The sequence below is a fragment of the Euprymna scolopes genome, chromosome 1 (genome assembly GCF_053919585.1).
Source record: "Euprymna scolopes isolate OS-2025 chromosome 1, ASM5391958v1, whole genome shotgun sequence".
Lineage (NCBI taxonomy): Eukaryota > Metazoa > Mollusca > Cephalopoda > Sepiida > Sepiolidae > Euprymna > Euprymna scolopes.
In genome coordinates, this window is record NC_136482.1 from 92,668,208 (window position 1) to 92,692,317 (window position 24,110).

General features: G+C 32.9%; 1 protein-coding gene across 1 annotated transcript in view; it reads right to left on the bottom strand.

Moving 5' to 3' along the window:
- LOC145245783 (protein unc-13 homolog D-like) overlaps window positions 1-24,110 on the bottom strand; it is a 513,002-nt gene that overhangs the window by 487,598 nt on the left and 1,294 nt on the right. The gene's annotated exons all lie outside the window — the stretch shown is intronic.

Genomic DNA, 24,110 nt, shown 5'->3' on the forward strand with positions numbered 1-24,110 from the left:
CCATCCCCATGTTAAGAATGTCTTTCTAAATAACATTATTTCAGTACGGTATTTTCTATGCATACGTACTATCTTTTGTTTATTAAATTGTTAGGTGAAAATATAACATAGTTACAGAACACTCTCCTTTTCCCATGTTAAGAATGGCTTTCTTAATAGGGTTATTTCAGCACGGTACCTTCTCTTCATAAGTACCATCTTTTGTTTATTAAATTGTTAGGTGAAAGTATAGAATAGTAACAAAACGTCCTCCCCATGTTAAGAATGGCTTTCTAAATAAAGTTATTATTCTATTATTATATTATTATGGTACTTTCTCTGCATAAGTACCATGTTTTGTTTATTAAATTGTTAGGTGAAAATACAGTACTCATGCAGAGAGTGATCCGTGTTTAAATAATAACGTTATTATTCAAAAAGCCATTCTTAACATGGGAAGGGGAGGGTGTTTTGTACCTAATTTGTATTTTAACCTTACAATTGAATAAAAAAACATATAATAAAACTTTAATTAAACCTGGAAATACGATTTAAAAAATAGCGCGGACCACTCTTTGCATTAGCACCAAATATTATTTAAGCAAGTCACTAATCCGTGAAAAAAACTGTACTTTTACCAACCAATCTTATATCGAAAAACAAAAAAAAATTAAAAAAACTCAAAAAGCAAGTGACAAACTTTTTTTTGCCTTATATAATAAAGAAAAAATGTTTAAATTAAAAAATTTGGAAGATAAACAAATGAATTATGCTTTTTTTGTTGTTTTTTTTACTTATCGAATAAACAAAAAATGAAATCTACTTCGTTTCGTCAATTCGTAGCTGTGAAATGAATCGAACCGGAAGTTCAGTTTTATCAACAAAACAGATTCGCACTAACGGTTACGAAAATATATTTATTTTATTTAATATTTTAATAATTCACGAGGTAAATTTATTTTAATAACATAAAAACATCCCTCGACTCTAAAGATGGGTTGTCTGAAAATTTCAAAAAAATTGGTAACGTAGAAATATGGTTTTATTCGCTTATAACAAACCAAGAATTACATTTTTATATATATAGATAGATATATAATCACACTCAAGATGAGAATAATAGTCCAATGAATCCAAATGATATGGATATATATATATATATATATATATATATATATATATATATATGTTTGGATTCATCGGACTACTGTTCTCATCTTGAGTGTGATTTTCCCAATGTTTCGGTCGATATAACCTCGGACCTTCTTCAGGTGTATCTTGTCGAACTCAGAAATGTTTCTGTCAAATTCGGGAATTCGGACGGAATTTCAAGCGAAACTCTTTATTTATTCACGGGGGTAGCGTCCTCTTGTTCCATCAGCCATGACTAGATAGAGATCCTACATAATTTGCAATTGTATTTTTCAGTCGCCAACACTGTACCGTTGTTTTCTTTAGGATGACAGTTTTACTTGAAGAGAGTCGGAGATTACATTGTTTAAAATGATGTACGATTAACATCCAAGATGAGCAGAGTTGTCTGAATAATCGAAAGAATACAAAGTTTGTTAAATGTTAAAAATGAATTTGTTTTATTTGCTGGAACATCAGGTTTTGTTTTTATGGAAATTGCTCAAATTATATATTTTAATACTATCACAGATTATAGTAGAATGGGCTGTAAATAGATAGTAACATTTAATGCTAGTAAGATTAAGCTGCTCTCCTTTAACAATTACAAGAAGCCTTCTCAACCACTGATATACATGGCAAATAACTCCCTACCTGGGAATTCTTCCTTCAAACTCCTTGGCTTAACATCCAATGAACCGGAATAAATACATTGAGGACATTGCAAGGGCTTCTGCAAAGAAGGTGGGTTTCCTTTATCATGCTAGGAGACTACTCACACATAAGAGTATCCTGTATTTTTACAAAGCCACTATTCACCCATGCATGAAGTATAATTGCTACATCTGGGTTGGTGCATCTACCACTAGTCTCTCCCTTTCGGATAGAGTCCAAAGAAAAATCTCCAATTTAAAAGGTTCCGCTTTGTCAACTAAGCTTCAACCCCTGCCCCATCGCTACAATGTTGCATCTCTGTGCCTGTTTTACATGTATTTTAATGGAATGTGTTCTAAAGAACCCCCTTCAAAAAACTTGCTTAGCAACAAAATCACTTCACTGTTGAGGTCACTAAATGCTAGAAATCTTTCTACTCTAATAGTTTCTTCCTTCAAGCAGCTAGACTTTGGAATTCCCTTCCTGCTGCCTGATTCTCTGACTGTACTGATATGCAGAAGTTTAACCCAACATTTAGTACATCTTTCCTAAGCATAGTCTCAAATAGTAGCCCCTTACGTCCAAGTGGCCATATACCTTGTTTGTAGTGAATGCGAGTAAAATATATTAGTTATGGTCTGATTCCAATATTTTTCCGATTCTGATACAGTTACCGATTCTGTGCTAAATTCCCAATTCCGATTATTTATAAACCTCTAATTATTTAACTATAAGATTGTTATTATCCCGATTTTCGTAAAAACACATGTTAAATATGCAGATGTTTTCCTAAATGTAAAATTACACTTGTGGGGAATAATCTATAGATTTTAGTTTTACTGGTAGTTTAAAATCAATAAATATTTATTTTTTATCATTATTACCAGCAATGGAAGATTTTGTTTTAAACAAAATAAAAAGACAATTAAAAGAATCGTTTTGGCATCGGAAAATAGGCATCAATTTTTTCGATTCCAATACCAATTCCGATACCCCCAAATCTTTCAATTTTTCCATTTCTCAATTCCGATTAATCGTCCCAACACTAATATATATATATATATATATATATATATATATATATATATATACACACACACAAACACACACACATTTGTTCAGACTATATATATATATATATATATATATATACGCAACTTTTCTGTTTTCCAGACCGTTTAGGTAAAAATTCAAAGATTATGTAAAAAAAGATTGAAAAGGTTAATTTCCTTTTCTTTTCCAGCCAATTTCATATCAGTTTGGAATTATTTTTAAAAGCACCAAAAAAGATTTTTTTTTTCCTCTGACAAAAGAATAAAACAAAATTGTATCGAAAGTGATGGATGGGAAACTTCGATTGTAACAATTTTCAATCATTGTTGAAGTGACGTCATTGTACAAAGACAAAAAAAAAAAACTTTTTTTTAAGCAAATCTTTTTTTTTTTTTTTTCCAAATTATTTTTGCAGCATCCTTACGCTGTTACTAATAGCAACATGAAGAAAATTTTAGATAAAAGTAAAATTATGGTTGAATATTTTTCAAGGTTCGTAGACACATTTGCAGCAAAATCACTGGAAAGTTGCCGTTTTCAGCACTAAAAAAAAAAAAATCTAACGAAAGTTCAATGTGCGCCACACCAGACATTATGAAGCCACTCCCTCAGATTATTCCTTCTACCTTCACTTTGCACACACAAACAAACACATAAACAAGAAACTTATGTCGCATATACACTCACTTGAGAACTATTTTACATATAAAGAGTTTATTCTTTGATATAAATTGTTTTCGTGTTTAATGTACATTTTTTTTCTTTCTTACACTTATTTATGCACTAGCATGGGTTCGGGACATGGACAACAAAATAGAAGTTAAAAAGTATGTGTAACATCTTTCTCTTAACCCCACCTCTCTCTCTTTCTCTCATATATATATATATATATATATATATATATATATATATATATATATATATATATATATATATATATATATTAATTATTTTTAATATCTACAGACACTAGTGTTTCATTCTTCCGGAATCATCAATACAGAAAGTTATGATTGTCACTGCTCGTGGGATTTGAATCTTGCAACGAAGCCATCTCTGTCTTCATTGGCAAGGAACAAACCACAGGGCCACCGTTAACCACAACGATATTCAAATTAAATTAAACATGTATATAAATGTTATACAAGAATGGTTTACTGCTGTCGTAATATCTTCTTCTTTTCATCTTCTTTGCTGGTTCTTTGAATTCGAGGATCAATGGACGGCAATGACTATGCAGACCGATTCTTGACATGCACACTCTGTGACACAAAGGGCATGGGAATCCCTGGGAAGAGGGTCCTTAGGGAGATGACTCTTTTGCTCTATAAATATTTTAAAATTCCCGCACATAATTTTTTGTGTCCACACACGAGAAAGATCTTTGTAGATTAAAATTTAACAGGAAAATCAGAAAATTCAATAAAAATTAAAAAAAAAAAAAAATTGATTCTGAGGAGATATGAACAATTAATTGAAATGTACGCTGAAATTTGATATTACACGAAAACTGATTTCCCTGAGATTACTAACATAGCTTAGCATTTTTAACATAGGTTAACATTTTAAACTCTTTTTAATGGGTGGTACTGGAAGGAATAATGAGTTTGATATCCATATCATTTGTTAAAATGTCAGTAATTAACTAAAGAAATATACTTTAAAATCTCTAATAATATTTGATGAGAATAGCACACTTGTTTTATTTCAATTGTGAATCCTAAACGTTGAATAAAGTTTACTCATTCTTAATCTGAATTAACACTTGATAATTCAATGTAAAACATCAAAAGGAAAGCAAAAATAAGGGGAAAAGAAAAATAATTTATAATTACCAAAGTTTTAGCCCAAAATTTCAATTATCACCTTAAAAAATATATTTTAGGTGAAATTTGAAAGTACAAGCAGTCTGCAAAAAATACCTTCCTCAATGTGGCTTAAATAAAAAATTCCTTCTATGCACGATGTTGAAAATAATCATAAAAAAAATTTGTATATCATAGAATTTTTTGTTTTGTTTAAATTGAGGTCAGTAAGTTTTTTTTACAGCTTTTTTATTGCAATTCTCAAAACCCAATTTAACACAAAAATCGAATTTGTACTCACATATGTACCTATAGGTCATTGAACCTTTATTAATTGCCTTTCATGATAAAATAGTATTAAAGGTTTCTATATCATACTGAAGTCAGTATGATGCATAAATGGTGATAATTAGCCATTTGGAGGGAAAAAAAAACATTTTTGTTGGACAGATGATTGAGATGAAATGTTAATATCTTGAGATTGGAACCAGATTTTGATAGGATTTTTTTTTTTTTAATTTTTTTTTATCTTGCAAATGAAAGTTTGGGTTTTCTAGCTCCCTACAAATTTCTTTCAGAAGTTTCTGGATTTTATAAATTGGGCATCCAACACATTAAATTGAGCTCTCATAATTTTGTTATGAAACAAGAGTCAATTTTCACTAAATTTTGGCATAAAATGGCCATTATCTCATTTCAAGGGAGTAAAACCTATAATTTTCTATGTGGGTATTTTATTAGAGTTTCAAAAATCTTAGACTTAAATGTTGGCATCAACATCGTGCAGAGATATATTTTTTGTCTTCAGCTGATTAAAAAAATAGCTATGGAGTCTTGAATTCGAAAAAATTCCATGATATTTCAAGATTTATCACAGGTATATTTGTAACTATTTGTGATATTCAGCAAATTTTCTGTTCAGAGAAAAATTAAATTAATGCAAAAATTAATATGTTTATGTGCTAAAATAGCAAGATTGAAATGCTACATCATAGTTGTTGCATTATTCATATATAGGATTCATTTTCCCCGTCCTGGGACGGGTATTCTTCTAATTTCTTTTATAACTATGTGACAGTCGTGTTGGTATTTTATTACACCCAAATCAATTAAAAACATGGAATTCGTCATTGAGTTGCAGAACGCAGCTGACACATAAAAATGTTTTGTTTTTTTTATTATTGAATTGAAAATTATTCTAACGTTTATTAAGAAAAACACCTGTTGTATAAGGATTGACGATAAAAGTTTTATGCCTGTAAAAATAAAAATGAATAAATAAAAGTAAAACAAACAAGTTCCTCTGTGATTATCATGATTTGAATAGAATTTCTTTAAGAAAAGCAAAGTCTGATGAAGAAATTGTTAGGTGTTTGCAGAAAGAAATTTCTTACACCATTCTCAATATGGATTCCATTAGACAATTATTCACCGGCCTTTCATATTTCTAATACAGCTGCTTAACAACATGCACAAAATTAGGTGAATACCTTACTTTTCAAAATATTACCCAGAATGTATTTCTGTCGAATGTGTCAAACGTTTTGGTCGTCAATAAAAATCTGACACAGAAACATACACTTCTTTTATATCTGTCTTGCAGTAAATGCTATATCAACTGCTTTCTATTTACTTTTAAAATCGCTCCGGGTTTTTTAGATAACCACATGACCAATATTTTCAAGCAGTCTATTAAGCAAGAGTCTTGTGAGCACCTCGACAACAGCATGCAATAAGGTAATACTGCAATGTTTACTACATATCGATTTGCCACACATCCCTTTGTATAAAAGGGCAACAGGAATGCTATAAATCCAATCTTGTTACACTGCTTTATGTCCTTCCAACAAACCTGACAAGCAGCAAAGTCCCACCCCTACACAGAAGAGATCCCCAGATGTAAGAAAGCCTTCTACTCTAATAGTTTTTCCCCAGAACTGCTAGACTTTGGAATTTCCTTCCGGGTTCCTGCTTCTCCATCTGTACTGACATGCAGAAGTTCAAGTGTAATGTAAACATCTTGCAACTCAACTCCTTACATAGTATCCCTGCAACTTATGTCCCTGATAGTAGCCTCCTACATCAAAGTGGCACTATACCTTGTTTGGGGTGAAAACGTAATTAAAAAAAAAAAAAGTACCTACATACAGAAGGAAACCTGGGTTTCATATCTCTATAAAACTACTTGACTATACTCATGAATGTAGACGGACACTTTACTTTTCCAACTATTATCTGAAGTGCATTTCCGTTGACTTTGTGAAAAGCTTTTGCTAAGTTGACAAAAGCGTGATGCAGGGTACTTGTCTTGTATTTGTTTTGCAGCAAAAGACATTAACTGTCCCTTTTCCACCCTTGAAACTGCTTTGCGTTTCTGGAATAGACATCGGACAAATACACTCCCATCAGTCCATTAATCAAGAGTTTTGCAAACACTTAGCCAACAGCATCCAATAAGGGGATAATATGATAGTTATTCCATATTGATTTATAACGTTTTCCTTTGTATAAAGGGATAACAAGAAATACTATCTATCCAATTTTGTAGAATCAGAGTTCGATTCTAACTATCGATGATGAAGATGGTTATTGCTTCTATTACTTTCTTGTTTCCGACCTTCAATATTTCGACAGGATATTTATATTTATATGCACGAAGCGTAATACAATGGAAATGGATGATGGCTAAGATGTGGACAAAGTCTATTGCTATGTCAAAGCTATTGATGCTGTTCAGAAGTTTTGTTTCCTTAGTGATGCCGTTGGATCAGATAGTGGAGAAGGTGTTACTGTGATTGCAGGAGTTAGGAGTGGAGGAAGTAAATTCAGAGAACTTCTGTTGTTACTAACCAGCAGAGGGTTATCACTGTCGACCAAGGGAAGAGTCTATCAAGCATGTGTATGCCGTGTGATAATGTACGAAAGTGAAACCTGGCCAGAGAGGGTTGAAGACATGCATTGCATGGAGATAAATGATATAATAATGATACGGTGGATGTGTAATGTGAATTTTAAAGACTCACCTCAGAGGAAAATTAAATCTGGACAGCACATGGGGGTGTGCAGGATAGGCAACCCCAATGGTATAGCCATGTTGAAAGAATGGAAGATAGTTCTTGGGTTAGTAGATGTAGAACAGTTGAGGAAGCTGGTTCAGCTCAAAGGCGAAATGTTGAAGGAAGTAATAAAAACAGACTTGAGAGAAAGAGGGATAAATAAACATATATGGTTGACTATTATAGAAAACTGATCACATGTAATGATAGAAGATGTATCGAGACACAAGAATGGGTATGTTTGATCTGGCATAATGATAATTCATTAAAATTGTGGGGTCTGCGTACACGCCTGGTCCACAAAGTATGGAAATAAAAAATTTTAAAATTAAAAAAAAAAACATTTACAAGTATTTTTGATATAGATGTACATAAGAATACTTTGATAAGTATGTTTTAACTTAAATAGGGATGGTATAATAAAAGTGTGGGGTCTGCGTTCGCATCTGGCCTCCATAAAATGGAAATAGGCACAAACTTTAATAAAGACTTTTCATATCTATCTGCGTAAGTATACTTTGATAATTATGTTTCAGTGTGAACAGGTATGGCACCTGACCTCCATAGAATGGAAATATGTCACAAAGTTTAACAAGGTTTTTAAATATAGATCCACAGAATATTGTGATAAGTGTCTCAGTGTGAACAGGTATGGTATAATAAATTATGGGGTTTATCTATTTTATTTTTACTTTCATCATATTTTGCTTTGGTTCTGATACCCCCAAATTCGAAGCTATCTCTTTACAACCCTTCCTTTACATAATCTGTACATCTTGTGTCACAAAAAACATCATCATCGCCAACATTAATTAATCAGAAACGAATTACCTCCTTTTATAGTCACTCTTAATCAATTAAAAATCATTAAAACCATTTCCTCTCCAAAAATTAAAATAAAAAAAATAAAAACATGGTTGTCTGTTTTCGGTTTCAAAGTGGCTTTTTATTTTATAATTAAAAAAAGTCAGTTTTTTTTTATTATTACAGTTTATTTTCAAAGTTTAAAAAAAAAAAAAACTTGCAAGTGAATTGACATCTGTTCCTTTATAATTTATATAAAAAAATATTCAGAAAAAAAAAAAAAACAAACAGAAAAAACAATGCGTTGTGTGTTGAATTTTAACTAAAAAAATCTAAAAAATTTTAATTAATTCTTTTTAGCTTTAAAAGGTTTAAAAAAGAATTTTCTAAAAATTGTTTTAAATTCGTCGTTATTTGTTTTATTTTATTTTTTATTCATTTTATTTATGTGTTTTAAAATTTTCAACTACCTTGAAATTTCCCCGGGTTCTATTAATTATTATTATTAATAATAATAATAATAATAATAATAATAGTACCGATAATAGTAGGAGCACTAGGAACAATTCCGAAAAACTTCGAAAAAAGAATGTCAGAATTGGAATCAGAGGAATAACTGCAAAGGTACAACGACTAACGATAATGAAAACGACTGAAATAATAAGGAAAACCCTTGAATGCTGAGAATAATACAAGAAGACAATATAACGAATAAGCGTTACAGGGAATGAAGAACACCGAAGCTGCATATCTACAAGTTCTACATTCCCATCATGCATTCCTCCCATAGTTTCACCACTGCTCCTCCCAATAAAAAAATGACACCAAAGAGCTGAGAAGGTTCAAGAAGGACTGAAAGACTGAGGAGAGAGCGCCAGCCAGACCTCGGTTGGACAAGCGCAAAGAGAACTGGGACTTTGGGGAGGCTTAGTGCCACACAAATTCCAGTATAAACCAATGGCCACTGCCGGCGAGAAATCAATGGTAAGAGGCTGTTGCGATGATGCAAATTCATTTGCAAATGCCATCGAAGGAGGTGGAGAGAACTGGACGTCTGGGGAGACTTGTTGTCACTCAGCTTCCAGAGAACACCACAGGTTTCCAATCAGATCATTTGTTGACTTGTGTGAAAACTCCATGTGAGCCAATAATAATAATAATAATAATAATGATTTACAACGTATGATTGTCCACAGAATACCCTGCTCTCTTCAGATGCAAACAAGGGAGCTAACAAAGTTTCGATGGCTAAGATGGTATTACCACTCGTGATGTCACTAGTAACTCTTGCCATTAGTGTTAAGAAAACAACATTTGTTCCTCTTTTCTGCTTAATATTGCCTCATCCAAACGCATTTACTTTCGTCCATTTATGACCTTACATGTTAGCTGCTTGATGTTACGTGAATAACAGTAAATGGTATTCTAGAGCATGCAATTTTATCTTTGCTTAAGATATTTAATTCTCCCCCACAATCAACAGGGATCAGGTCATTATAGGAATGGTTTAATCTCTGTTGATTGAGGCGGGGGGTGGGGCTGAGGATAAAAAATCCATTTGCTTAAATATTGATTTTGATTAAATCCAGTTTGATGCTTGTTGAGTTGATATCGGCTTCCTGACTTAAAATGCACCAAATATTAATGCTATTGTTTTTATTTCTTTTCTTTTGCAAAACTCAATCATGTTCTGCAAAGCTAAAAACAAAAACATTTTCCCTCTTCAAAACAATCATACCAAAACATCATCAATAAATATTCAAAGATCTAAATAACTTGAAGCATAAAACTTTTACCTAAATGACTGATTTCAGTATTAAATAACCCCAAAAAGGGTTGATATGAATTAAAACAAAACAACCAAACCAAACATCATGAATAAATATTGAAAGATATAAATAACTTAAAGCATAAAAACTTTTATTAAAAGGACAGAATTAGGCATTAAATAACCCGAAAACGGTTGATATGCTGTAAAACAAAACAGCTAAGCCAAACTAAACCTGTTGAGCTGTGTTTTTATTTTTATGGGAAATCGCTCCAGACAAAGCATGAAGCCATTTGATGTAAGAAGCTAAAAAAAAGTACTTCACGAGCAAAAACTTTCCAAATGTTAGGTGGAATAAATTCTGACCCACAAAACAGCAATTTTTCCCTCTTTGTTAGAAATATCGCTCCTGGAATATAACCCTACCAGACCGAGTTACCAATATACAGATAATTTCCGAAAATACTATATACCGAGTTACCGCTAAACCAATATTTTTCCGACCACATGTTTTTGTGTTGTCATGGAGCTAAAAATAGCTACCCAATCGCTGCTTAGCCTCGATTTAGCGCAAGTCTAACGTTCTTCAAATGTCTTCCTTTGTTTTGGTGAAGTTGTGAGTTGTTTTGTAAACTAAAGTAGCCATGAAGCGAGCTAGTGATGAACCAAGCACTTCGACGTTGCAACAAGTGTTGAATAAAGTGACAAATTCTGATTCAGACTAAGGTGAATTTGATCAGGAGTTTTTCTGAATCAAGTCACGCTAGTGATGATGAATATATCGATGAAGGAAAAAAGTGATGATAATTCTGATGATGCAAGTGGGCCTAGATCAAAATCGTGTGTTCAAAGTAAGGGGCGTGTTACTCAACCAGGGAAGATTCTGTTTTGGTTGATGAGGGATGGAGTTGCAATTTTGTAGCTCCAGATCTCGATTTTGATGAGGATTGGAAAGGGCCAGTGAACATTTCAGATCATATCACTGAAGAAAACAAGTGCATCGATTCTCTTTCGTTGCTTACCGAGGATGACTTATGTAAGAATTTGACAGAGAAGACTAATTTACATGCTACTCAAATGTGTGCAGAAAGGTACAACTACTAATACTGCAAGAATTTCAAGGATGTTTCTGTTGAGGAAATGAAAATCTTTGGTTGGGCTGAGGATCTGCATGGAATATATCTGTGTGAGACCCAGCTATCGGGATTACTGGTCAAGTGATGGAAGTGACTTCATTGAATATACTCTAGGGTTTTGCAACGTCATGACACGAGACAGATTCTTGACCATGTGAACTTTCCTGCATGTGAATGATAAGGAGGATGCTGGCATTGACAAGAGAGACAGAATCTACAAGGTAAGGCCTATTCTGGAGTATCTACTCCCCAAGTTTTGACACTACTACCAGTCCAGACAACATCTGAGCAGGACGAGGGAATGATTTCCACGAAAAATCGCCTAGCAATAAAACAGTACATAAAAGAAAAGCCCACAAAATGGGGCATCAAATCATTTCTCCTTTGTGAGACTGGATATATTCTCACGTCTGGTAGGGTTAACTATTGTTCAAAATACAACCAGTGATTAAACATATATGCTCTGAAATGTTTGAAGTGTTCGGGATTAAAAAATCCTTAATCTTGGAACTTATGATATGATAGATTTTTTTTTAACAAAAGATGGGAGAGCAGGTCAATATTTGTGCAAAGTCGTGAACTAATTATATAAAACGATTTAAAATCAATTTTGTCTCTTTATAAATATTCATCATGCGAATGTCATGCAGATGTTGTCTTCAGTTCAATAATAATTTGTACTGCTTATTCGTTTGTGACTGGTATTTATCGTATATGAAATAAATATTTATAATGAAAGTAAATAAAAAATCAATAAACACATGATGCTTACAAATTCACTTTTATGAAATCTCTATAAAATATTGTTGGGTTATGGAATGTATGCGCTGAGGAGAGCACGCACAATGGGTGACCTTATACCAGATTGGTGCAGATGCAAGTAAAAAAAAAATAAAATACATGAGACTGACCTTTAACTCATGATGTGTACATAAGTTGCGGGGTGGGGGACTATACAAACAAAATAATGGACAGGTTTAAGCATCAAGTGATGACAGTTGGTCTACAGGCATTTATCTCTATAATCATTAAATTACACTTATTTAGGCAGCATTTTTCATTTAAACAGACATTGTTAAAGACAACAGAAAGGTTCAGTTTTGTAATACCTTTTTTTATTTTTCATATCTTTTTTTGTATATAAGTCGAAGGTATGGATGTAAGCTTCAAACATTTTTTTCTTTTCAAAGTGTCCGTGGTTTTTAACTTTTTTTTAGCTTTTAATTTTTCGTGTACACAAATTTCTGAAGATGTGTAAATGAGTACACGAAAAGTTTAAAAAAAAAAAAAAAAAGATTAAAAAACCGCGGACACATTGAAAAGAAAAAATGCTTGGACCATACATCCATAACTTCGACATATATACAAAAAAGATAATAGGAAAAACTGAAAAAATAAAAAAAGGGATTTCAAAACAGAAGCTTTCTGTTGTCTTAAACAATGTCTGATTGAACGATAAAATTGTGAACCTTGCTTGCTTTCTTTCGACAATCCAGGCGACTCCATCTTTTAAAAAAGATATGACAAGTGAATTTACATATATGTATGAGGGCATGCCTCAGAGGTTACGGAATAAAGGTGGAGAAGTGTATGCTTTGGTTTCGATTCTAGCTGATAACACCCAAGTTTTTATATATATATATATATATATATATATATATATATATATATATATATATTTAGTTTTGATCTCATTACCATATATTAGGTTCAATATAATAATCGACAGAGAATTGTCTCTATAATAATAAATATGTAATCTGCATGAATAATACTATCATATTTAAGACAAACTTACGACTAAGCAACGCCGACGGCCTGCTAGTATTATGATAAAAAAAGGAAACAGAATCCATTTTTTTCTATCTGACTACAAGACAGCTTGAACATCAGGATTCTACCATAGTTGAACACAGACCAATGTGCAGATTCTTGGGCAAATAAAATTGTTTCGTTTGTGAGTTGTTTAAACGTCAGAGTTGTTCTGAAGTATCGGTGTATATCGATGTTTCAATTTTGTTACATTTTTGTAGATTGAATTTTGTTATGAAGGTGTCAGCGCTTATCAAGGCCCAAAAACCACTCAATGATAAGGATTAAGTGTCAGATGGGGGGGGGGGTGAGACCACACCGTGTTGATTGATAATGATGGTGATGATTTGGCAGAAGTTTTATTGTTTAAGAAGGCAGTTCAACAAGAAAACGACCACGTTGTAGTCAGCTGGGAAACAATCCAGCGGTAGTGTGTCCCACATACGGGCAGTTCTAGGAAATAAATTTTGCTCATGGAAATTTTGTTTAGTTTTAGGGTGAGAGAGTGTGCGTGGGAGTGAGAGAGAGAAAAAGAGACGAAAGAAGAAAACTATTGGCATTGGTTGTAGTTAGACGAGATTTTCTTGTGAATGCTTTATATAGATTTAAGTTTAGTCGCGCACCTGTTGTGAAAATAACGATAGAGTAGAAAAAGACAACGTCTCTTCTCTAAGAAGGATGTAGTAGGGAGGAAGAAATGAGATGATTTTTTTTTTTTTTTTTACATTTAAATCATTTGAGCCGTAATTTCAATCTGTCAGGTTTTTTTTTTTTTGTTTTTGTTTTTTTTATTACATTTTTACCCCAAACAAGGCATAGTGTCACTTTGATGTAGGGAGCTACTATCAGGGACATAAGTTGCAAGGACACTATGTAGGGAGTTGAGCAGCAAAATGCCTGTTCACATTACATTTGAACTTCAGGAACTTTAGCAATGAATCTGATATAAGTCTTCCATTTCAGGTCAGGAGTGAAGGTCAGTCCCAGAAGTTTGTTAAAGCATGGTGCTTTCTGAAGACGAGAGCCGTTTACTTCAATTGTGGCCAAGTAAGGATCAGAGTGCAAGTGGTTAAATGTAGAAGTTTGATTTTGGATGCATTAAAGGTGACTAGCCATTTTTTTACTTCATTGTACAATATGCTCAAGGTCAGATTCTAGCAGATTCAGGAAAAGATGGCAACCATATTTATTCTGCTTCTGAAATCATCGTCGAGTTGAAAAGATAGTCACATTAAAATGTCTGCTAGGTAATAGCCGGGCAACGCCGGGTAGATGTATTTGTCTGTTATCTGTCAATCTAATTGTCTATCTATCTAGCAGAGTAAACAACAGATTGAATCGTGGGAAACAATAAGTTGAGCGATCATGCAAGTGCAGAAAGGGTCAAAGGGTCATGTTGTGATATGTATCAAACTGGTTGGCCGGTGAATTACACCGGAACTATGCAAGCAGGGACCAGACGTGACATGTCAAGTGTTCCGATTTAAGCAAGTTGAGTTGAGTTGAGTTGGGTCCGAGAAGCCAAAGAAGCAAGATGAGTTAAACAGCTCTCCCTAATAAGGGAGCAATGGATGCAGAGAAACGCCACAAGTCCAAGATCATCAATTTCTCTCTATGCTGCGGAAGATGAGGTGCCTGGGAGTGAAATAAACCAATATATAAAAAACATACATCGTCTTGTGTGTTTTGCATGCATGATTGTTATAGCAGAACCCAGTTCCCCAAAACGTTTGCGAATTGGCCAAGCAGCAACCAAAAGACATAACCTGCCTGCAGTAAACAGGTATGTTGTCATGTGTATGTGTATTATATGTTTCACACACACACACACACACACACACACGACTACTAAACGAGTCACTGGCCATTAAATAAATACACATTAAATGATAAGGGGACAATAGTCTGTTAAATAGTTAATTAAACAGTCCATTAAACAATCCATTAAATAGCCCGTTAAATAAACAGTTAGATAAGAAAGAAAACAAAATACATGTCTTTAAAAGGTCAAGTATGTGAGGACCAACTAAAATATTTAAAAGATTTTTTTTTACTCATATTCACCCCAAACAAGGCACAATGCCACTTGGATGTAAGGGGCTGCTGTTCACAGTAATATCTACAGGGATGCTATGTAGGGAGTTGAGCAGCAAGATTTTGGTTTACATTACACTGAAACTTCTGCATGTCAATACAGTCAGGGATGCAAAAGACTGAGAAGCAATTCCAAAGTCTAGCAGTTCATAGGAAGAAACTATTAGAATAGGAGGCTTTCCAACATTTAGAGATCTCTACAGTGAAGGAGTGGGATTTTGCTGCTAGACAGGTTTGTCAGATGTATATACGTCGAGGGGGCACATTCCATTCAAATACTTATAAAACAGGCACAGGGATGCAACATTGCAGCGATGGGACAGAGGTTATCATGTGGTTGATAGTGCAGGATGTATTAGGTTGGAAACTTTTTTGGATCCTGTCTAAGAGTGAGAGACTAGTGGCAACGCACCAGCTCAGATGTGACAACAAAACGAAAAAGTGGTAAAGAAACAAATCTATAACAAGTAAATGTTATCAAAGGCAAAATAAGTTACTCTTCTACCTATCTGGATGAGTTTTTTGTGCTTTAACTTATTTTAAGATGTTTTTTTTTAATTTGAAACATAAGCAGCGTCAATTTGCTATGTTAGAACGAGAATAAGATGGCTGACATGAGACGGTTATCTGAAGAGACTCGATAATCGCTCACAACTCGAAAAAGAAAGAAAATCCTATTATCATGGCATTTATTGGGTGGGTTTCTATCATCATTTTCTCTCTTTTTCAAGTTTAAAACGATTATAGAGACTGTAAAGATGACAGTCTCATATCCTCCATCTTGTGGTTATTTTAACTTAGCAACTCGGCACTATTTGTGTTTCAAACTTAAAAAACACTTTAAAATAAGTTAAAGCACACAATTCATATATTCAGGTAGGTAGAAGAGTAACTTATGTCGCCTTTGGTAACATTTATTTGTTATATGCTTGTTTCATTACCACTTTTTCGGTTTGTTGTCTGTATAGTAATAAATGCCATATTTGTCTGTAAACGATATTAGACTTAAACTCACTTTAATGGTCTGTAAAATTAGTTACTTTTAAAATGAATTACAGAGAGGAAGGATACTTCGAAGTGAAATATATTTGTAATGCCTTTCATTCTGAGAACAAGCTGTTTTATTTTTTGCTTATTTTTTTTATTGACTTTATTGATTGTGATATTTTATACAAATATGAATATTAGTGAGAACACTGGCGAAGAATAATCATTTTTGTTATTTTTGACAGGAGAAAGTATACTGATGGGAGGATGCATGCTAAGGTAGTGAATGCAAGTACACCCGAGTTCCTTCTCATAAAAATATGATTGGCCACAAACACTGACTTGTAGAGTAACTTGAGAGAGATGTTGACAGATATGCCAAAAGCCTCACACTTAAGTGTAACAGAGCGTGTATGACTGCATGGGAAAATATCAGCAGCAGTTGAAGGATGGATGGCAAGCGATTGTATTAGCAGCAGGAACAGCGTTTGGTCGCATATGCAAATTAGAAAGTGTGTGTTAGCTGGCGCGAAAAGAAAAAGGACATCACATGGTCAGGAAAAAAAAAGTCAACGCCGAAGGAGACAGACGTGTAAAGAAAAGGTGAGAATGGGCTGGCTGTGGCCAGCATGTGGTTGGAAGAAAGAGAAACGCATGTCATATGAAATTGACATGTGGCAGCGAGCGACTTTTAAGCTGGTGTTGAGACAGGGAGCAAGAAAAACGGTAATAAATGACTTGTGTTGAAAAGGAAAGAACGCCGACCCAGATTTTTATTTCTATTCCTGTTTTGTTTGTTAGTTCCTGCAACGTTACATAAGGATACCAGCTCCGGCCACTACTACCCATTCATTATCAGGCGACTTATTAGATTATTACTCAAATACTGTAGTGAAGACAACTCAGGTGCTTGAGACAATTGTATTCGTTTCCAGGATATATCATATACTCGTATAAAGAAGATTTCATTAAAACAAAAGATGAAGAGGATGTCCACCAAAAAGATGGGTGCAGATAAGGGTTGATGCTAGCATGCTACTTGTGACAACTGAAAGACTGGATCAAGACCCTGATCAGTGGTGGAATTTTGTAGTCGAGCATGTGGTGAAGCTCTCTAGAGTATGCACATAAGTCAAAGTAAGGCAATGAAATAATTAATACTTCAATCTTCATAATCTTCAGCTGTGAAATTGAGTGCACAAGTAATTATTATAATACATATAAATTCCATACATGAGTTAAATTTTTAGTCAGCATGAGATTTATTTTTCTATTTAACTCATTAAGTCCCAAGATATCTAGATTTCTTACTGTTGACCTGAAATTTTGTACAATGACTAAAAATCGATTCAAATACACAAATTTCAAGGAAAAGGTTATTTTATTTAGAAAGCGAAATATTGACACTCCTATCGATAGTACATTGGGTACATCTGGTATATTTTAGAAACGAAGAGGTTTTACATTCGAGATAAGATTTACACGTTATGGTAAGGAGCAAATATGTTCACACAAAGATTTACATTGCCCTTTTGACAATGAGTGGTTTACTATTGCAAGTTCATACATCATCAAACAAATATAATTTTAACAAATTTCACAAGCATTTTTAAGAGAGTTCTAACAATTCTTGGAGAAAAATTGATTAATATAAATAAATTCTTTCTTCAGAATAATTAGGCAGTAAGAAGTACTAATATATATTATCTCATAGATTAAAAAAAGTAAATTATTTGGTATCCTATTTATAGGATAGTTGGAATCTAATGGGTTAGGACAATAAACAATTATTTAAAAAAATCTCTATCTCTACTCTACTATAAAAGGAACTTTGTGTGTGTATCTGTGTGTGAGTTCGTTCCCTATGGACTCGAAAACGGTTGGGTCGATTTTTTATGAAATTTCACACAAAGGAATTTATGTGCCTGGCAGTGTTCGTAGATAGGTTTTGTATGAGAATGTTTTCAATAAGTATCGATTATCATTAATTGAAATAATCTGATGAAAGAAGGAACAGGCGTATCATCACAAGTCAAGTGAATTTGAAAAGTTTTATTACCACACAAGCCGAAAGGTTCGACATATAAAATCAACAGTAGGTTCTTTGATATGACAGAGGCGTGTTCGAAATGAAAGTTTCTGATTAGAGCACAATTGAACCATGATACTTGATTTTTGCATTTTAAACTTTAATTCAAGCCAGTATATATCAAAATAAATCTCTAAAATTAACAGTAGGTTCTCTACAGTGCAATATATTGCAAAATAAGTCATAACGAGAGGTATGTGAGCTTCTTTCCAGTGTACTGCGATGAGTCCCGAACTAGAGCAGGCAATCAATTTGATTGAAAAATCGACAATTTCATCGATTTTGATGATAATAAAAATATGGGAGTGTGAAACGTTTATTGATCATCATTCAATCCCAGGTAATGTCGGGTCACGATGCTAGTATTAATTAAAAAAAAAACTTTTATCAAGGTATGACGCCTTTTGTATAATACTGATTATAAATTGATCGATCATTGTTAGGGGTAGCATATTATAAGAGTTAGGGTTAGGATTTGATTAATAAAATGGATTCTGATGCAGACTATGAAATCTGCTAAGCCTAGTTGAGATACTGTCAGATGTATCACATTTATTTCCATACAAATACTATTGGTAAAAGGCATAAACTCACAATTCATACACCCTCTCACCTCGCTATGATTGATGCTACCAAATCAGACTGTCAGAAGATAATGGCTTCCTGATCTAAAAATGCATCAAACATTGATGTTATTATTTTTCCTTTCCCTTTGCAAAACCCAATCATGTCCTGCAGAGTCAAAAACAAAAACAACAATTTTCTTCTACAAAAATATAAAATCTTTCTTAGAACTGCACGCCTGTGGAACTCTGTTCTGTTTTTCTGCCTTCCAACTGGCTACAATATGGTTGTCTTAAAGTCCATCGTGAACAAATTCTTAATGAGCCATTCCCTTAAGTAATTCAATTTATCAAATTTCCACTACTGAATATGGCTACATGTTCCCCTTAACCATTGTATACTCATTAACCCTTATCCTCGAGTGGCCTCCGGGCCTTGATAAGTGGTGACTCCTTTGTAAAAAAAAAAAAAATCCATGAATAAAGATTTGAAGAGATAAAGAACTTGAAGAATAAAAACTTTTTTTTCCAAAATACTGAATTCGGCATTAAATAATGCAAAAGAGGTTGATATGCCATAAAACATAAGCAGGCAAACCTCGCTATGAGCAAAGTGGAAATATGTATTGCTTTCAATATACAATAGATTGTTCAAATATAGGTTGTGTGCTTTATTTATCATTAAATAATACAAAAAAGAACACTGCAAACAGACTGACTAAACTTTCTTCTGAATACCCCCTCCCATTTTTTATATCATTAGTGGATATGGGGTCATCCTAGATAAACTCTGACAGTGGGGGGGGGTACAGTTTATAGAATTGAATATTGTGAAATAGGTCAGTTTCAATGAAAGGTGATTTAATTGAAACTTTCAAAATAATTAATGCAATTTCTAACTCTAGTGGACATTTTTTTTTTTTTAAATATTTCTCTAAGATTTGTTAATTAAATTTTCAGAACAAATTTCGCAGACTAAATATATTATCAATTGAATTTTTTTAGCTAATAGAATAATTTTTCGAATAAATTGCCAAAACAGATTAAGAACAGCGTTTCAAGATAAAATTATTTCAGAAAGAAATTATTTCAACAAAAGGAAATTAAGACATTTTTGGGGATCTGTTGGATGGAATATTTAAAAGAATTTGATTTGTATTTTCTTCATAGAAATCGCTCCAGACAAGGTGTGAAACTGCTCGATCTAAAAAAAAAAAAAAACAAAAAAAAAAAACAAACACAGACGAAGATGATTATTTCAATGCCAAGAAATGTTTATTAATCTTAGTCTTGAAAAGACCAAAGTTATAGGTAGGAGGAAATCAATCAGCAGGAAAAGAGTTCCACAAGCTTACAGTTGTTGCAAAACGATTGGAATATGAGGTATGAAAACAGCGAATTGATAGAAACCACTATATCAATGAGCCAAACGAGCTGGCACAAAGGAAGCAGGGAATAGATCAGACAATTTTGAAGAACACATGCCATAATAGTATTTAGAAAAAAAACTGACACTAGCAACATCACATTTGTGAACGGTTGTAGAGAAAAACAAAGGGTAAGGCCAACCAAATTACATCTTATTAAGAAACTTTCAAATGAGGCATAGATTCACCAGCCCATATTATTTTCATGGCAAGTGCTCGTCTGAGCTCCAATCTATGGTCCCTCCTTGCCAAACTTTCACGAGAAACACTCGTCTAGCTGAAAACAATTTCCCCCACTCTTTATTTGCGCCTAAACCTAAACATAGATTCCATGAACAAAGTTTCTTTCTTAGAACTGCACGCCTGTGGAACTGTTTTCTGTTTACCTGCTTTCCAGCTAACTACAATATGGTTGTATTCAAGTCCAACATAAACAAGTTCTTGATGAGCCGTTCCACTTAAGTTAACAAATTTACCGAATTTCTATTACTAACGATTATTATATTATTCAATTAACTACCGTACACTCTGTAACCCTTATCCTCGAGTGGCCTCTGGGCCTTGATAAGTGGTGATTCCTATGTAAAAAAAAAAAAAATCTGACAATAGTCCTCCATACATGATCTGATAGTAGATTTGTTGCGATAGAGAATAGCCTCAAGTGTGGGAAAATGTTTAGAATGATAGAGAGAATCGATTTTACGAGAAGCCGAAAGAGCAATGGATCTAAATATATGAATTCTAAGAAAGATTTGATCGGAAATAAAAACCAAGAAATTTTAGAGACGATTTCTCATCGAGAGCAGAGCCATCCATGAGAGTTTCATGAAGAAAAGGAGACCATCTACGATTGAAACAAATAATGTAAAATGTTCTACAGAAATTACATCATTTGACCGATGTGACCCCCGTCTACCTTCATGTTCATTCTTTTGATCTCGATAATCTTTTTATCAAACTCAGGAACCTATCCGGAATTTCCAAATTAATCCATTATTTAATCCACAAGAGTATCTTGTTCTCGTTCTATCAGCCATGATAGATAAAAGTGTTAATGAATTATCGTATGCATTATTCTTATTTATCATTGTCCGACAAGCAGCAAAATCCCACCTTTTCACTGTCTAGATGCTGGAAAGCCTTCTACTCTAATTGTTTCTTTCCACGAACTGTTAGGCTTTGGAATTGCCTCCTTGTTTTATTGCTTTCCTGACTGTACTAACATGAAGAAATTTAAATGTAATGTGAACAGACATCTTGCTGTTCAACTCCTTACATAATAGCCCCTTATGCTCCAAGTGGCAATATGCCTTGATTGAAATAAGAGTAAAAAAAAAAAAAAAGGATTATCATCACGTTAACAACACTGGAGAGAGTTGCTCAGGATAGGTGTGACTTCTGTTCAATTTCGAACAGGAGGACCTAACTAAGTATGTAAGTAAGCATTAAACTTAAACCTCCAGAAGACATTCACTTAGAACTGATTGTTAATCAACGCTTTTATCCATTGCGCCACGGAGGATGCAGAATTATATTTTTGTTTTGTTTAAAATATGGTGAAGATAAGTAAAAAAAAAAAAAGAAAAGAAAGAAGATGCCCTGCCTCAAAAGATATAAAAACAAACAAATAATTAAAAAAGAATGAGAATTCACAAAGACAATATTGAAAATTATTATTTAATCCATTAGATGGATTTTTATAAAAGTATAATTTTGTTATGTTTGGTTTGACTGTACTAACATGCAGAAATTTGTTTGGTTTTATGGCATATCAAACTTTTTGGGATTATTTAATGTGAAAACAAAAACTATTGTAAACGATTCATTGTACGGGATTAATTAAATACAAACAGGGGAGGTAATAAAGTTTCGATGGCTAAAATCGTATTACCACTCGTGACGAGTAACTTTTGCCATTGGTGTTAAGAAAACAACGTTTGTTCTTCTTGATGTTATTATATTTTTCCTTTTATTAGAACAGATTGTTAATCAACGCTTTTATCCGTTGCACCACGAAAGATGCAGAATTATATTTTTGTTTTGGCAGTGTAAGTCTTAAATTATAGTTTTCTTTCGAACTTTTTGTAGTAACATTTTTCTAGATAGCGCAAAAATTAGTTTTTGGATAGAAAAACTAATAACACATAGCAAATATAGGTTCATTAACTATGAAAATAGTGTCCTTTGTATTTGAAATATAGAACTGATCCAAATAAGATAAATTAGTAAGTATTAATAAACACTTGCAAAGTAATATTGTGCTGCATAGTTCAATACAAATAATAAAATCACATTGTAAGAGGCAATTATACCTCGTAACTTTGTCAAGAAAAAGGTTTTGACGTTAAATATTATGTTTTGTATTTTTCTCCTTTAGTTAAAAACGTTAATTTCATTTCCAGTTAATTAAAAAGCAACAAGGTTTTGCCAGCTGGGAAATTATTAGTCTCAACGGACTAAGTGAGGAAACAGTTTGATTTTTGAGATATTTTTCTTTGAGAAACAGAAATTTAATTTGGCGGCCAGTGAGACAAGGCAGGCAGTTTATTGGCACACATGTTAAAGAAAGAAACCGTCTTTGGAAGACATTTTTACTGAAATTCCCTTCTCTTCATGACATTTTTATTTTCAAAGAAAAAAAAATATTAGAACCAGAAGAAAAAGGACTGAAAGAAAAAAAAAAGGAAAAACATTTTTAAGATCAGTTTTCACATGCTTCTTTCAGGTTTTACAAATCAAGTAAGACTATTTTTGTATGATTATTTTAAAAGGGACACCGTATATTTTAAACGATAAATTTAACTTTGTCGTTCCATTCGACAGAATTAATTCCAGAATTAGCCTCTCAACTAGAGACTCCCTTTTTTATATGTTCTGTCTTTTTTTTTTGTTTTTTTTTTTTACAATTGGTATCTGAAGTTAATTGTTAACCCCTGCTTTGGGAAATAAAAGCAATTCTGCATGTTATTTTTCAATAAAACTTGATTAAATTGATATTCTTTTCGGGTCTGGTTTTTCATTTGCTCCTTTTTTATATTTTGCCTCCCTTTTGTTTATTGTCACTTTATCCAAGAGATTGTGCTTAAATTCTCCAGCATTTTGTTTTCTTCCCCCCCCCCATTTTTTAAACACTTGTTAAAGATAAAAAAGAAAACGTAGTTTGGTAATGAAAAAATGTCACCAGATATTGTAGCAATATTTTTTGCATTTTTATTGCATTTGTACAGAGAACGTCGTTATGAAATTATGTAATAAAAGAAAGACGCAAATATTTGGAAACAAACACCTTCAATACAGCCCAAAGTTAACGGCTTCAATATATTAGGTTGGTGGAAAAATAATGTCGTTTTTTTTATCAGATATATATACGTCAAAAAAACAAACATTATTTTTGAACCAACCTAATAGCTATTTAGTTTATCTATATAGCATATTAATAGATGTTACATTTGGTTTTCTTCTTTTTTTTTTTTACTTTTTTTGTTTGCAAAATATAGAATTTTTCTCACATTCTTCTCTGGCCGCAACCGTTAACGTTTACTATTTCTTTATAGTTTAAATATTTTTCAAGACTTGTAAACGCCATGAATAAATATTTGAAGATATAAAGAACTTGAGGCATAAAAACTTTTTTGCAAAATTACTGAATTCGGCGTTAAATAACCCAAAAAGGGTTGATAGGCTGTAAAACAAAGCAACCAAACCAAACCTTTCATCTTGTTAAAAAAAAAAAAAAAAAATGGCTAACAACA